The 15,040-nt window shown below is 34.2% G+C and overlaps 1 pseudogene; it reads left to right on the top strand.

The window, feature by feature from the left end:
* Window positions 1-15,040, top strand: part of LOC141551074 (uncharacterized) — a 191,745-nt pseudogene that overhangs the window by 45,226 nt on the left and 131,479 nt on the right.

Raw genomic sequence — 15,040 nt, 5'->3', positions numbered from 1 at the left:
TGTTGGAAAGAGCATTTTATGAATTTAACTTATTGGTAAATAAAATTTTGATTAATACCCTTCTCTCCCAAAAGCCCCATTGCAAAACATGGAATTCATGCTAAATCTCAGAGCTCGAAGGAAACTTAAAGGCTGTTTGGGGTAATTCATACTCAAATAAGAAATCCCCTGTAAAGAATGCCCCCAAATTGATCACTTTGTCTTTGCTTAAAAATTTCTAGTGAGAGAAAACTTATCATCTTTCATTTCATTTTGGGATAGTTTGGATGGTTTTCTTTACATTGAACGAAAATTTGCCTCTTTGCTGTTTTCAATCCCATTTATGTATGGTCAAGCATATCTTTTTTCCAAGCTACACATACCTTTTCCCTCCAATCAGTCACCATGTTGACCTTCACCATCATGGCTGGTCTCTTATAGAACTAGCTTATTTAAATGTTTTCCCTAAAATATGATCCCCCAAACTGAACACAATTGTCTATTTGTTGTCTGACTGTGAGGTAGTAGTAGAGGTATAAAGTACAGTAGAAGTATAGCTTCCCTAATCCTGGACAGTGCTAGTACAACTTAAGATTGTGTTGGGTATGTATAGTTTGCCATATCATAGAGTTGATTCATGTTAAGCTTGTAATTTATTTAAATTCTAGAACTTTTTTTCAGATTACTTTCTGATTATATCTCTCCTATTCTGTGTTTGGGGAAAATTTTAAAGTAATAATTTATTTTTTCTTATTACATGTAAAGCAATTTTTAGCATTTTTTAAATAAAATTTTGAGTTCCAAATTTTCTCTCTCCCTTCCATCCCCCCAGATGGTAAGCATATTTTTATATTAGTCATGTTGTGAAAGAAGACAGTTTGAAAAAAAAAATCATAGTTTGCAAAAGGAAAAAAAAGCATGAAAAAAAATTGAAAACAGTATGCTTCAATCTGCCTTCAAACTCATTCTTTCTCTGTATGAAGACAACATTTAAATTATCTTGGATCATTGGATTACCAAGAAGAGCTAAGTCATTCATAGTTGATTATCACAAAATGTCACTATTACTATATACAATGTTCTCCTGGTTCTCCTTAGTTCCCTTTATATCAATGTAGGTAAATCTTTACAGGTTTTTATGAAATCTGCCTGCTCATCATTTCTTATAGCACAATAGTATTCCACTACATTCACATACTACAACTTATTTAACCATGGGGGAAAAATTAAGCAAAGGATAAGAGCTTACATTGTTCCTACTAGTTCTGGCCCAAAGTTCTATTACAACCTGTTCCTTCTGGGCATTGTCTTATGGTTCTGTGACTATCATTTTAATAAATCCAGAAAATCTGCTTATTGACTTCCTTCTCCCACTATATTACTTTATTATCCCAAGTGCCTCAGGTATGAAAATTAGTCATTGTAAATTTCTGCAGAGGTACCTTACCTTAGATCAGGGTTTCTCAAAATTTTTTTTACTTGTGATCCCTTTTCCTCCTGAAAATTTTTTATACAATCCCAGGTATATAGGTGTATAAAATGGTTATACAAATCAAACACTGATAAAAAACAACATAATTTTGTGACTCCCACATTCAGTTATGAGATACCACATGGGGTCATGACCCATAATGTAAGAAGCAGGGCCTTATGCAGATTCAGACATAAAATTACACCAATCCAACACAGGATGTGACCAGAATATTCTATACCACTCATCTCTTTGCAATTCATGCAGGTTTTCTCTACTCAATTTGAAATTATAAATTATTCTTTCACTTTGCTAAGATATAATTTCTTCACATAGAGGACTTTAATTTATTTATAGTGATTAGATAAGCCATTACTATATCCTCACCCATCTTGGTCTTCAGTTCTCCCTTAACTATGTTTATTTTTGCCTTAATTGAAAAAACACTTAGTGGAAAACATAGCTATAAAATGGGAGATGTTTGTCTGCTCCCTAACTTCTCTATTTTGTCAAAAATAAGAACATTCTTCCAGTTATCCAGCTTATAGATTCATAATCATTCTTGACTCTTTACATTTTCTCATGCCTCCATTCCCCTCATTCTGTATTATTCTGTCTCCTTCATGCATTTTATATTCCAGCCAAATTTTCTTATCTGCCTTTCACTGTACATGCTATTCAATCTGTCCCTTTCATTCTTCCATTAAAGACTGGTTTCTCCTTCCCCCCTTCATCCTTCTTGGATATTCTCCTTATCTCCAGAACTATTGGATATAGGAATCTTTATCTCCCTTTCAAATTCTGCTCAAACATTATTCCTACTAGAGGCCTTTTCTGGGTCCCACAAAGGTTAGTGCTCTTTTCCTCCATCAAATTGCATCATATTTTCTATGTGTGTATATTTTAAAATTTACTTACCTGTATATACATTATTTCTCTCCCCTCCCCCAGACATTCTTTGAGATAAGCAGAACTAGGAATCAATAAATATTTTGATTTTGTTGCTGCTGTTCAGTCTTTTCTGACTTTTCATGATTGTGTTAACTTTTCATAATCTTGAATGAGGTTTTCTTGGCAAGTAGTTTGCATTTTCCTTCTCTAGTGGATTAAGACAAACACATTAAGTTACTTGGCTAGGGTTACTTGGCTAGGTAAGTATAGGAAGCCAGATTTGAACTTGGGTCTTCCTGACTCCAGGTCCAGCCCTCTGTCCAGTGAATCATCTAGTTGCTTTTCTATTGATTAAAATAATGCAAAAAGAAAGCAGCAGCAGCAACACATGACTAAAAACTCAGACACTATTTAATTACAATAACTACAGATGGTCCCAAAGAAAAGATCCCAAAATGTGCTTCCCTCTTTTTGCAGAGAGTATGGGAATATTACATGTGCTTTGAGAGTTGATAAACTCTCTCAACATAAAACTAACCTGTTAGTTTTTCTGAACTGCCTCTCCACCATTTTTTCCTCTTCTTCCTCTTCCTCCCCTTCTTTCTCCCCATCCTCCTCTTTCTCCTCCTTCTTTCTTCTTTCTTCTTTTCCCTTTTGGCATTTCTGGCTATAGAGTGATGCTTAGTTCTTCATTGAAGTTGTGGAATCACTTGAGAAGGACAATCTATAATCTCCTTTGCTAATATATTGTAAAGTCCTAGAACAGTTAGAAAATTGTTCCAAATGTCTTGTTTCAATTACTTTTGCTTTTCAATTTCTTTGCTGAAAGAAAACATTCCAGCAAATCTCTAATCTGTTTCAAGATTATATATTTTCCTCCCACAGCCTTCTCTTCTCTAGGCTAAATAAATTCATTTCCTCTCTTCTAAGGGGATATTTACCACACCCTTAATCTGAACAATTAGAGAATTAAGAGTAAAGGAGCAATTTCCCTTTCCAAGAAGCTGTTCCATTTCTGTTGTTTTAATTTATTGGCAACTTCAACTCTCTTTGACAGACTACATTAAAAAAAAAAAAAAAAAAAAAAAAAAGCTTGTTAGTTGGAGGGAAGCCTTTGAAGTTTTATTTGTAAAGGGATCTCAGAATTGAATAAATGCTGAAACAGTGCTATTGTCTCCTATATTTGTATTGTGTATTTTCATTTTAACAGTTCCAGTCACTGAGAAATCATTTTAGAAAAATATTACTCTGGGTCTATATTTTAGAAAGCTTATTCTTTTCCACGGGCCAGGCCAGAAATTTCTGAAGAAGTCATTGCCAAGTTGAACCAGGTTTTGCAATGGAAATAAACACAGTCTTTTATCTCTGGGGAAGCATCAAAAATTAAGGCATTGAATATGATGCCTCATCCCAGAGAAGTTAGTTATTCACTTTGTGATCCAGGCAATTCAGGTTCAAACTCTGGCCATGTCTGTATGATGATAATAAAGCACACACACCAGAAAAGCACATTGTTTTGAAAAAATGGTCAATACATTATTTCCAGTCATTCTAGGAACCAATTCAGATTGTAGTGCTAAACATGCAATAAGTACTTAACAAATACTGGTTCGTTGATTGAAAAATCTTGTTAATCAGTTGTCTACTTATGGTGGTAAGTTCAAAAGATAGAACATTTGTAGAAATGGACACAATATAGAAAGTTTATGGTATCTTAGAACTTTGATTCCTTGTCCATGCCGCCTCAGCATTAGGAGAGATGCTAAAAAGGTGAGATGCTGGTAGGCCATAGGGGGAAAATATTCTATTGTATACCTTATTAGTATGTGGAAATCCAAAGATATTATTTGAAAATAAAAAGAAAAAAATTGATGTCAGACTTTCCTTCATTAGATTATAAATAAGTGTAAAGTTACATTTTTATTCTAGACATTCATTCTGATAGTTATAATTTAAACAAAAAAATCAAAAAAGTAGGGACAGCTAGTTGGTGTAGTGGATAGTACACCAGCCCTGAAGTCAGGAAGACCTGAGTTCAAATCTAGTCTCAGACACTTAACACTTCCTAGCTGTATGACCCTGGGCAAGTCACTTAACCCCAATTGCTTCAGCAAAAAAAAAAAAAAAAGGAATCCAAAAAGTAGATAGATGCCAAAGAACTTGATATGCATATTTGGCTTAAGTCATTCAATACACACACACACACACACACACACACACACACACACACACACACACACACTCAAAGTTATTTTAAATCAATACTCTTCTCCTAAACCTAGAAATTGAAAGCCTTGGTCATCAATTCAAATTGATGTCATCAATTCTAAATCCTCTTTCCAAATCTCTGGGACACTGTTGATTTTTTACTTATAGAGACATATAGAAAGTATTAATTTTTTTTAAATTTTAAATTTCAATTAATTTTAATTTAATTAATTAATTTAAAGCTGCCACTTAATACATTGAAGTCAGCTGTTCAGTCTGGGAAAATGTCATATCTGAAAATATTCTTCTTTTCTCTAATTTTCAGATTCTGTGTTAGAGTCTGAAGGAGAATGGAAAGAAGACAGTGTCTGTCTAAAGCACTTAGGTTTGATGAGCATCCCAAGTGAGGAAAAAGTTTTAGCCAAAGAAATGCATCAGGTTATCATCAATAACATGGGTTCAGTGCCTCCAAGAACTATGCCTAGAAACAGGGATCAAGCCACTAGACATTGTTCTAAGCACACAATAGGATTGTGTCCAGGAATGGGGCCTCTGGAAGGTTGGTTGTTAATTAACATGTTAAATAACTACAGTCACCCACTTTTAGTTTGCTGCCACAACACTAGGATTGAGTAGAGCAGTATCTGAGTCTTATTCTGTGACTGAAAGAGCAGTTGTGGGCAAAAGAATTTGAGATGGTCCTCAGAAGACTGGGCTTCTTCAGGATCTTCTGAGAAGGCTGATTTGAGCCTCCATACCATTGTCCTCTGGAAACCTTATAGGATACACATTGTTTTCCAGAAGTAAGGCACTTGTAGAGTCCATAATATACAATTCCTCAAATATGAGAATATATGCATGAGGTGGTGTAAATTTCAAGTGTTTTCTTGGAGAAAAGCAAAACGTATATTTTGCTAACCAACTTCACATGACCTTCCACTTTAACTTGAGAACTGTGGTAGGAACTGGGCTGGCTGCCAGCCCTCAAAATAGCATAATGTAAAATGTTTAAAGTCAATCCTTATGATATACATGAAGCATGTTTAGTTATTATAACACATTTCCCTACAACATTGTTGGCCTATGCATGATGGATCACTGGGTGTGCAGTTGTTACAGAAGATGTTACTTCCTTTATAGGACAGAAATATCAGGGTAATATAGTTCGAGGCAAATTGCCATTAGTGAAATCATGATCATTATAACCTAATTTGGGTTTATTCATAAATAAATAATAACTTATTTCAGTAGAGTATATCAATCAACCAAAAACATTTATTATTTCCCACTGTGTGCCAAGTACCATAATTGGCACTGGGGATACAGAGGAAAAGTCCCTTTAGGAGTTTTCATTCTATTGGGGGAGACAATGTAAATATAGGATAAATACAAGGTAATTTTGGAGGAGGGGCAAAGACACTACTATCAAAAGGGAAAAGGAAAAAGGTTTCATGTAAGAAAATCAACAAAAATAAATTGGAACTTCTATTTTGAAGAGTTACCCCCAAATCCAAGATGATGACTGTTATGCTGATACCTCCTTGATCTCCCCACCATCCCATTTCCCACTGGGCACATTTATCACTGTTCTTCCTTTTCCCAGAACATCAAAAGAAAAAAGACAAATAAAATCTTGACATATATCTTTTGAAAGATTGCTAACATCTCATCTTAACTAATACTGCAGTCTAAGTATTTTAAACTTAGGTTTCATGAAATATATACATACAAATGTGTATATGTTTATATATGTATACATATACATATGTATATGACTCAAAATTAACTCTATATCATTAATTATATTACATCAAATTTGGCTTACTATTTCCTTCCTCTGCATACTTACTCATTGGCATTTCTCATAATTTTTATATTGTTCAAAATTCAGTTCCTCCTTTGTGAAACCTCTGATGCTCTCCATTTTTAGGGCTTTAAATTAATATTTGTTGAGAAAATCTAATTTAATTGAGTGGAATAATGACTGCTTCTCTACCACTGTTATACTTCAATGTCTGTGTCAATTCATATCTGCCAAAATTTTGATTTAGGTTTGGGGAATGAGGAGATTTGAGACATTTTTAAATAACAGGAGCATCCTTAAAACTGCCTCTTCTAATTATTTTAACCCTAGTCATTGAAGACTGCCCATTGGAGAAAGCTACAGACAGTATCAATAAACTTGAATTCTAGTCCTCACTTAGCCAATAATTTTCTGTAAAGGCTAATGGATTTGGACTAGATAATCTCTATGTGTCTCTCTGGTGCTAATATGTATAGACCTGGCTCAAAGATATTAGAGGCCAGGACAGAATTTCTCTTTCCACTGTCTAATGAAGACCTGAAATGAGAGCACTTAACTTAATTTAGCCTCAACAGCCAAGCTGTGCAAATTCGGGCAAATCACATAACTTCCCTGAGACTCAGTTTCCCTATCTAAACTAGGAATAATAATATTTGCATTATCTACCTCAGTGTTATAATAAGGATCAAGAGAAACAATCCCTGGGAAGTACTTTGTAAACTATGAAGATCTATATACAATGATCAGCTATTATCATTAATTATTGGAGTTTTTTTTTTTCCATGCAGCACTTTGTAATTTTTTTAAGATTATGGATTTAAAACTGGAAGGAACATCAGAGACCATCTAGTCCAACCCTCTTATTTTATAGATAGACCATTTCCATGAAATAATGCAGAAAAGAAATGTTTTCTGGTAGTAGTGATGTACTTATAACTGAATGGAATATTGTAGGTACAGCCTTCTCTGAATATTATAGACAAGGACCAAATAAGTAGTTTTGAAAATCCATTAAGTAATTACCATTAGCTCTTAAGATCAGGAGAATCTGAAACTTTGCATACTTTCAGCCTATACATGTAGGCTTCTCTCTCTGCCTTTCTTCAAATAGTATTTATAATATATTTATAATATCCTACTGTTTTATGAGGAATCTGATTTTACTTAAATAATAAGAATTTTATTATAGATTTTCATTTACAAAACATATGCATGGGTAATTTTTCAATGTTGACCATTGCCAAACCTTCTGTTTCAACTTTTACTTTCCTTCCTCCCACCCCTTCCCCTAGATGGAAGGTAGTCGAATACATGTTAAATATGTTAAAGTATATGTTAAATACAATATATGTATACATATTTATACAGTTATCTTGCTGAACAAGAAAAATAAGATCTAGAAAGAAAGAAAAAAAATCTAAGAAGGAAAACAAAAATGCAAGCAAACAACAACAGAAAGAATGGAAATGCTATGTTGTGGTCCACACTCATTTCCCATAGTTCTCTCTCTGGGTGTAGTTGATTCTCTTCATTATTGAACAATTGGAACTAGTTTGAATCATCTCATTGTTGAAGAGAGTCACATCCATTAGAATTAATCATATTTTAATCTTGTTGTTGCTGGGTAAAATGATCTCCTGGTTCAGCTTATTTCACTTAGAATCAATTCATGTAATTCTCTCCAGGCCTTTCTGAAATCATCTTGCTGATCATTTCTTATAGAACAATAATGTTCCATAATATTAATTTACCACAATTTATTCAGCCATCCTCCAATTGATGGGCATCCATTCAATTTCCAGTTTCTATCCACTACAAAAAGGGCTGCAACAAACTTTTTTGCACATGTGGGTCCCTTTCCCTTCTTTAAGATTTCTTTGGGATATAAGCCCAGTAATAACACTGTTGGATCAAAGGGTCACAAAAGGATCAAAGGATCAAAGGTTGGATCACAGTTTGATAACTTTTTAAGCACAGTTCCAAATCGCTCTCCAGAATGGCTGGATGTATTCACAATTCCACCAACAACGTAACAGTGTCCCAGTTTTCCCACATCCCCTCCAACATTCGTCATTACTTTTTCCTGTCATCTTAGCCAATTTAGGTATGTAGTGGTATCTCAGAGTTGTTTTAATTTGAATTTCTCTGATCAATAATGATTTGGAGCACCTTTCCATATTACTAGAAATAGTTTCAATTTCTTCATCTGAAAATTGTTAATATCCTTTGACCATTTATGATATCCTACTTTTACAGATTTATTTTTATCTTCATTACCCCCCAGAAGGTTAGCTTTCTGAAAAGGAATATCATTAAATGCCAAATATGTAGCAAAAAGATTTATCAGAGATGATAAGAAATTTGTGACTATTTTAATGACCTCATGCATGAGTATTAATTTTTATTCCTGAATTGAATAAAGCATAGTTTGTTTACATGTAAATAATTTCAGAGAAAAAATAATAGGAGAAAAGAGAGCTAGAACTTCTTGCAGAAGGTGGACTATTAGGTGATATATGACATAGAACATGGAATTTAAGAGATGAAGATGAAGAGGGAGAACATTGTAGGCATGGGAAACAGCTATGTTTTTACTGATGAAGAAACCCCAGCCTAGAAAGCTGAAGGAATATTTTCATGGTCACATGGCTGACTAGAGACAGTAGATAATAAAATTGCCTGCCAAGCTTAGTATCCTTTCAATTTTATCTACATAGCATAGGACAAATGGGTCTGGGCAAACTAAGAAGGCAGAAAATCTGGGTTAGGTTCCTTCCTATACCATTTATTGCTGTATGACATTAAACATCTCTAAATTCTCTGAGCCTTGACTTTTCTTATCTGTGAAATGGGAATAATGCTTATGCTTCCTGACATAATTCTTATTAAGAACTTTGTAGACCATAAATATTTTTGTAAATGTGAGCTCTTACAATCTACTAACCATTTATTCTTTTGTTCATTAATTCTCCCATTTTATCTACATGAAAGGATAGTAATTGTACATAATGGACTAGTCTCTTAAGTATTCATCTAATCTTTTGCTTCTAAGGAACTCAAAAGCCAGCTGTAATAAAAAATGTAGCAGTCAAATATTTGCATATTAGGAGCATACATCATGGAAAATAGGGTTTGTGGTACGATCTCTTTAATGCCAGATAAGGGTAAATAGCTCTAGCCTAGACTTACTAAAATGAGTTATCAGGTTGGCTGCCATTGTTAATGCTAGCTTACAGGTATATCATGAAAGATGAAAGGAATTTTTCATTCCAATATGAATACTAGGAAAGTCTATATGAGAGTGCTTTCTGAGACAGGAAGGAGTCCAAAAAATAGATTTGACCTAAGTAAAAACAAAAACAAAAAAACCCAGTCAGAGTACAGCTGTGGAGCTGACCCATAAGAGTTGAATTAGTCATAGTCTATATGAGGAAGAACGCTGATCACATCCTTGCAGTGAGTAAAATATGTAATAGTTGCAATTCAGTGAGGCATCAGAAGATAGTAGCACAAAAGAGAATATAGCCCAGTACTTTATTGTAACCCTCTGGAACAAGCAGCTTAAGGCACAGAAGAGGAAATTGCCCAACAGATGACATCAACAACTTTATAGAAAAACATTGAGATGTAATCCAAAGGCTGAGTAGTTCAGGTTCAGATTCAGGTTCATGGGTTTCCTGGCTATATGTGCTCCCAAATATGTCTTTCTCTTTCATTAATGTCATGGGAATCTATGAGATGGGGTAACCTTGGAAATATGTAGTAGGACTATCTTTGGGTTTAACTGGGTCTTCTAACTAAATGTATTTTGTTTTGAAGCATTATGTTTCTTAGTTTGATTTGGCTAGAAAAGAAGTAATAATCCATCACAATTAATTTTTGCAAAGAGCACATGTAAGAATTATGTGGCATTTGTTTCCTATTTCATGGAATGAATATAATGGATATAGTCATGATTCCCAGAGATTGATTAAAAATGAGCACTGATCCAACATGTGGAATCTTGCCATTTAAAAACACTTATTTGTAATCATAGATCCTGAGAAGGTACTATGTCTACATAGCCAAGCAATACAGGAAGTACTTTTGCATATGTTTTATTTACCCAGATGAAAAATTAGTAAGATTGACTAAAGGTCTAAGTGTGAAACTCTTGGAGTTCTTTTCTACTCTACTTCTCCTTGCTTGCTTCCTGCTCACAAACTCCTTACTTTTTCTCATCCTATAAAAAAGGTAAAGTTTGATAATCACATTTATACTTTGACTGAAATTTATTCATATCAATATATTACTTTTTAAAACAAAATTTTCAGTATTTTTTCTTTTATTATGGAGTAAGTAAGGTATTATTAGAAGACCTATAGATAATAAAGAACAAATAAAGTATTTTTTTTGGGAGGGGGAGGTTTCTTTGTGCCTGGGATCATAGTACATCATACATACTAATCATTTGAAGTACAGAATTTGGAGCCAGAAGACCTAGCTTTGCCTCCTTACTTTTCTATTTACTAGCTACATAACCTTAGTCAGAACATTTCTCCTCAAGAGGGGCAGAGTCAAGATCGTGGAGAAGACACATATGTCATTTTAAGCTCCCTTTCTACCCTCACTACTAATTACCAAATTCAGCCTCAGAAATAGTGCTTGACTGATAAAAATCAACGAATATTGGGAGTACAACAGATTACCAACCAAAGATAATCTGGAAGATCACCAGAAAAAGTTTGTCCTGATTGGAGAAAGCAGGCCAGCGCAGGCAGGAAGGCAGAATCAGAGGCTAGGACACTGAGTGGACCAGGGACTGGGGTAGTCTCCATGGGTGAAGATTTTGCAGGGAGAACTACACCACAGTCTGGCTGCTCTGCTTTAGTAGCAAAACAGTAGATCAGCAGAGAAATTAAAGCCAAAAGTAGAGTGTACTCCAAAAAAAGCCAGAATCTAAAAAGATCTGGCTACCCCCACCCAACACCAAAAGTGACTCAGCACAGACCACAGCAGAACCATGCAGCCCCATTCTGCAGCATGGGGCTTTTGTCTGGGACAGTCACAAATCTGCACAGCAGGAGGACTACGCCTGGGGCAATAGAACTTCCACAGGATTCTGCTTCCCAGGGTACTAATACTTCCAATACAGATCTCTTCCTAGGGCAGCCGCTGATCTACACAGTGGGGTTCTGCCCAGGGCAGTGACACTTTCACTGCACAGCCGTGAGTCCCAGGGCAGTCTCTGATCTGCAGTGTAGCAGGGTTCTTCCCAGGGCAGAGACATTTCCAGTGCAGGGTACTTCCACAACTAGGCTGCTCTTATCAGCCCATTTGCAGAACAGCTACTGTCCATATGGTTATACTTAGTCTGTAGGGGAAGGTGGTAACCTCCTTGCCCTGAAGGCAGACCCTAAGGGTTTTTAAAAAATAAGTAAAAAAGTCAAGCATATGCTAAACATCAATAGCTTCTATATAAAAAAAGAGCAGGTTTTCAACTCTGAGGACACTAATAGCAGACAGTTTCCAGACAACACCCCAAAGGGGAATGTAACCTGATCCCCATCACACAAGGCTCTCCTAGAGGAAATTATAAAAGTTCTTAAAAGAGACCTAGAAGAAAAATGAGGAAAGGAAAGAGAAGCTCTGCAAGAGAGTACAGAAAAGGCATATAATTCATTGAAAGAAAAAATTGGTAAAGTGGAAAAAGAAAACAACTTCCTGAAATGTGAATTGGAAAAGGTAAAGAATTCCCAGGGAGTGCAGAGAAACAGAATTTCTGAACTGGAAAAGATAAAGAACTCCCAGGAAAGTAGGATTTGTAGATTGGAAAAAGAAAATAACTCAGTAAAAAAAAAAAATTAGTGAAATGGAAAAAAAATTCCATACAGCAAAACAACTCGTTTAAAAACTCAATTGAACATATACAAAAAGAAGTAAAAAAAAAAAAAAAAGCAAAACCAAAATAAATAAATAAATAAATAAATAAATGGAAAAAATGTTAAATATTACTTGGAAAAATAACAGACTGGAAATTTGATCTAGGTGAGATAATATGAGTATTATTAGACTTCCTGAAAATTATGATGAAAAAAAGAGCCTAGACAATATTTTACAGGAAATCATCAAAGAGAACCGCCCAGATGTAATAGAATCAGAAGGTAAAATAGGCACTGAAGAATTCATTGAACACCCTCTGAAAGAGACCCTAAAATAAAAACTCCAAGGATTATTGTGGCTAAATTTCACAACTATCAGACTAAGGAAAAAATATTGCAAGTAGCCAGAAAAAAAGCAATTCAAATACTGAGGAGATAAGGATCACTCAGGATCTATTGCTTCCACATTAAAGGATCAAAGGGCCTGGAATCTGATATTCCAAAATGCAAAAGGACTTGGAATGCAGCCAAGAATAAACTACCCAGCTAAGCTGAGCATTTTCTTCCAGGGAAGAAGATGGACATTTAATGAAACAGGTGTATTTCATTTGTTTCTAATGAAAAAATACAGAACTAAACAAAAATTTGACCTCCAAATATAGGACTCAAGAGAAGCAGAAAAAGGTAAAAAGAACTCTTAAAAATTGTTTTTCTGTTATGGTCATACATAGAGAGTGCATGTATAATTTGATTTCACTAGTATGATATATAAAAAGGGAAGTAGAAGTGGAAAGGGGATAGTATCAGAAAAAGGGAAAAGTGGAGATAAAAAGAAGGAAACTACATCCCATGAAGAGGCAAAGGAAGCCTATCATATCTGAGGGAAGAGGAACATTGTGTGAATCTTACTCTCAACAGATTTGGCTCAAAGAGAAAATAATTTACATATTTGGTTTACAGATAAACTTCTCTTACCTCATTAAAAAGTGGGAGAGGAAAAGAGTTATAAGGGAAAGGTATAAGAAAGAGGAAGGAATTCAAAGGGGGTGGGAGGGAGTCTAAAGAGGAAGAGCTGCATGTGGCAAGTGGTAACCATAAGTTTAATACTGGGGAGGGGGATAAGAGGGATAAGAAAAAGAAAAGCATAATCTGGGGATAATAAGATAGCAGGAAATAAAGAATTAGTAATTTTAACCATAAATGTGAATAGGATGAACTCTCCCATAAAGCAGAGGCAGATAGCAGACTGAATCAAAAGCCATAACCTACAATATGTTGTTTATAGGAAACATATTTAAAGCAAGGAGATACATACAGAGTAAAGGTAAAAGGCTGGAGCAGAATCTATTATGCTTCAGGTGAAGTCAAAAAAGCAGGAATAACCATCCTTATCTCAAATAAAGCAAAAGCAAAAATTTGATCTAATTAAAAAAAGATAAGAAAGGAAACTATATCTTGCTAAAGAGTAGTATAAACAATAAAGCAATGTCAATACTAAACATATATGCACCAAGTGGTATATTATCTAACTTCCTAAAGGATAAATTAAGAGAGTTGCAAGAAGAAATAGACAGTAAAAGTATAATAGTGGGAAATCTCAACCTTGCATTCTCAGAATTATATAAATAAAACCATGAAACAAATAAGAAAGAAATTAAAGAGGTAAATAGAATATTAGAAAAGTTAGGTATGATAAAAACTGAATGGAGACAGAAAGGAGTACACTTTCTTCTCAGCAGTCCATGGAACCTGTATAAAAGTTGACCATATATTAGGACATGAAGACCTCAAAATTAAATGCAGAAAGGCAGAAATAGTAAATACATTCTTTTCAAATCACAATTAAATAAAAACTACATTCAACAGAAAGCTAGGGGTAAATAGACCAAAAAGTAATTGGAAATTAAACACTGTTATCCTAAAGAATGAATGGGTGAAACAGCAAATCATGGGCACAATTAATAATTTCACCCAAGAGAATGACAAGAATGAGACAACATACCAAAAGCAGTAATAAGGGGAAATTTTACATCTCTAGAGGCTTACTTGAATAAAATAGAGAAAAAGAAGATCAATGAATTGGACTTGCAACTTAAAAAGCTAGAAAAATACCAAATTAACCCCCCCCCCAAATACTAAACTTGAAATTCTAAAATTAAAAGGAGAAATTGATAAAATTGAAATAAAAAAATACCTATTGAATTAATAAATAAAAGTAAGAGTGGATTTTATGAAAAAATGAATAAAATAGATAAAACTTTAGTAAATCTGATTAGAAAAAGGAAAGAGCAAAATCAAATTGTTAGTCTTAAAAATGAAAAGGAAGAACTTTCTACTAATGAAGAGAAAATTAGAGCAATAATTAGGAGTTACTTTGCCCAATTTTATGCCAACAAATTTGATAAACTAAGTCAAATAGATGACTACCTTCAAAAATATAGGTTTCCCAGATTAAGAGAGGAGGAAGTAAATTGCTTAAATAGTTCCATTACAGAAAAAGAAATAGAACAAGCTATTAATCAACTCCCTAAGAAAAAATCCCCAGGACCAGATGGATTTACATGTGAATTCTACCAAACATTTAAAGAGCAATTAATCCCCATGTTATATAAACTATTTGAAAAAATAGGGAATGAAGGAGTCCTACCAAATTCTTTTTATGACACAGACATAGTATTGATACCTAAACCAGGTAGGTTGAAAGAAAGAAAAAGTAGAGACCAATCTCCCTAATGAATATTGATGCTAAAATCTTAAATAAAATATTAGCAAAAAGATTACAGAAAATTATCCCCAGAATAATACACCATGACCAAGTAGGATTTA

Source organism: Sminthopsis crassicaudata, chromosome 1, assembly GCF_048593235.1.
Source record: "Sminthopsis crassicaudata isolate SCR6 chromosome 1, ASM4859323v1, whole genome shotgun sequence".
Taxonomy (NCBI): Eukaryota; Metazoa; Chordata; class Mammalia; order Dasyuromorphia; family Dasyuridae; genus Sminthopsis; species Sminthopsis crassicaudata.
Note: the sequence above shows the minus strand (reverse complement) of the source record. Positions and strands in the feature narration are given on the sequence as shown.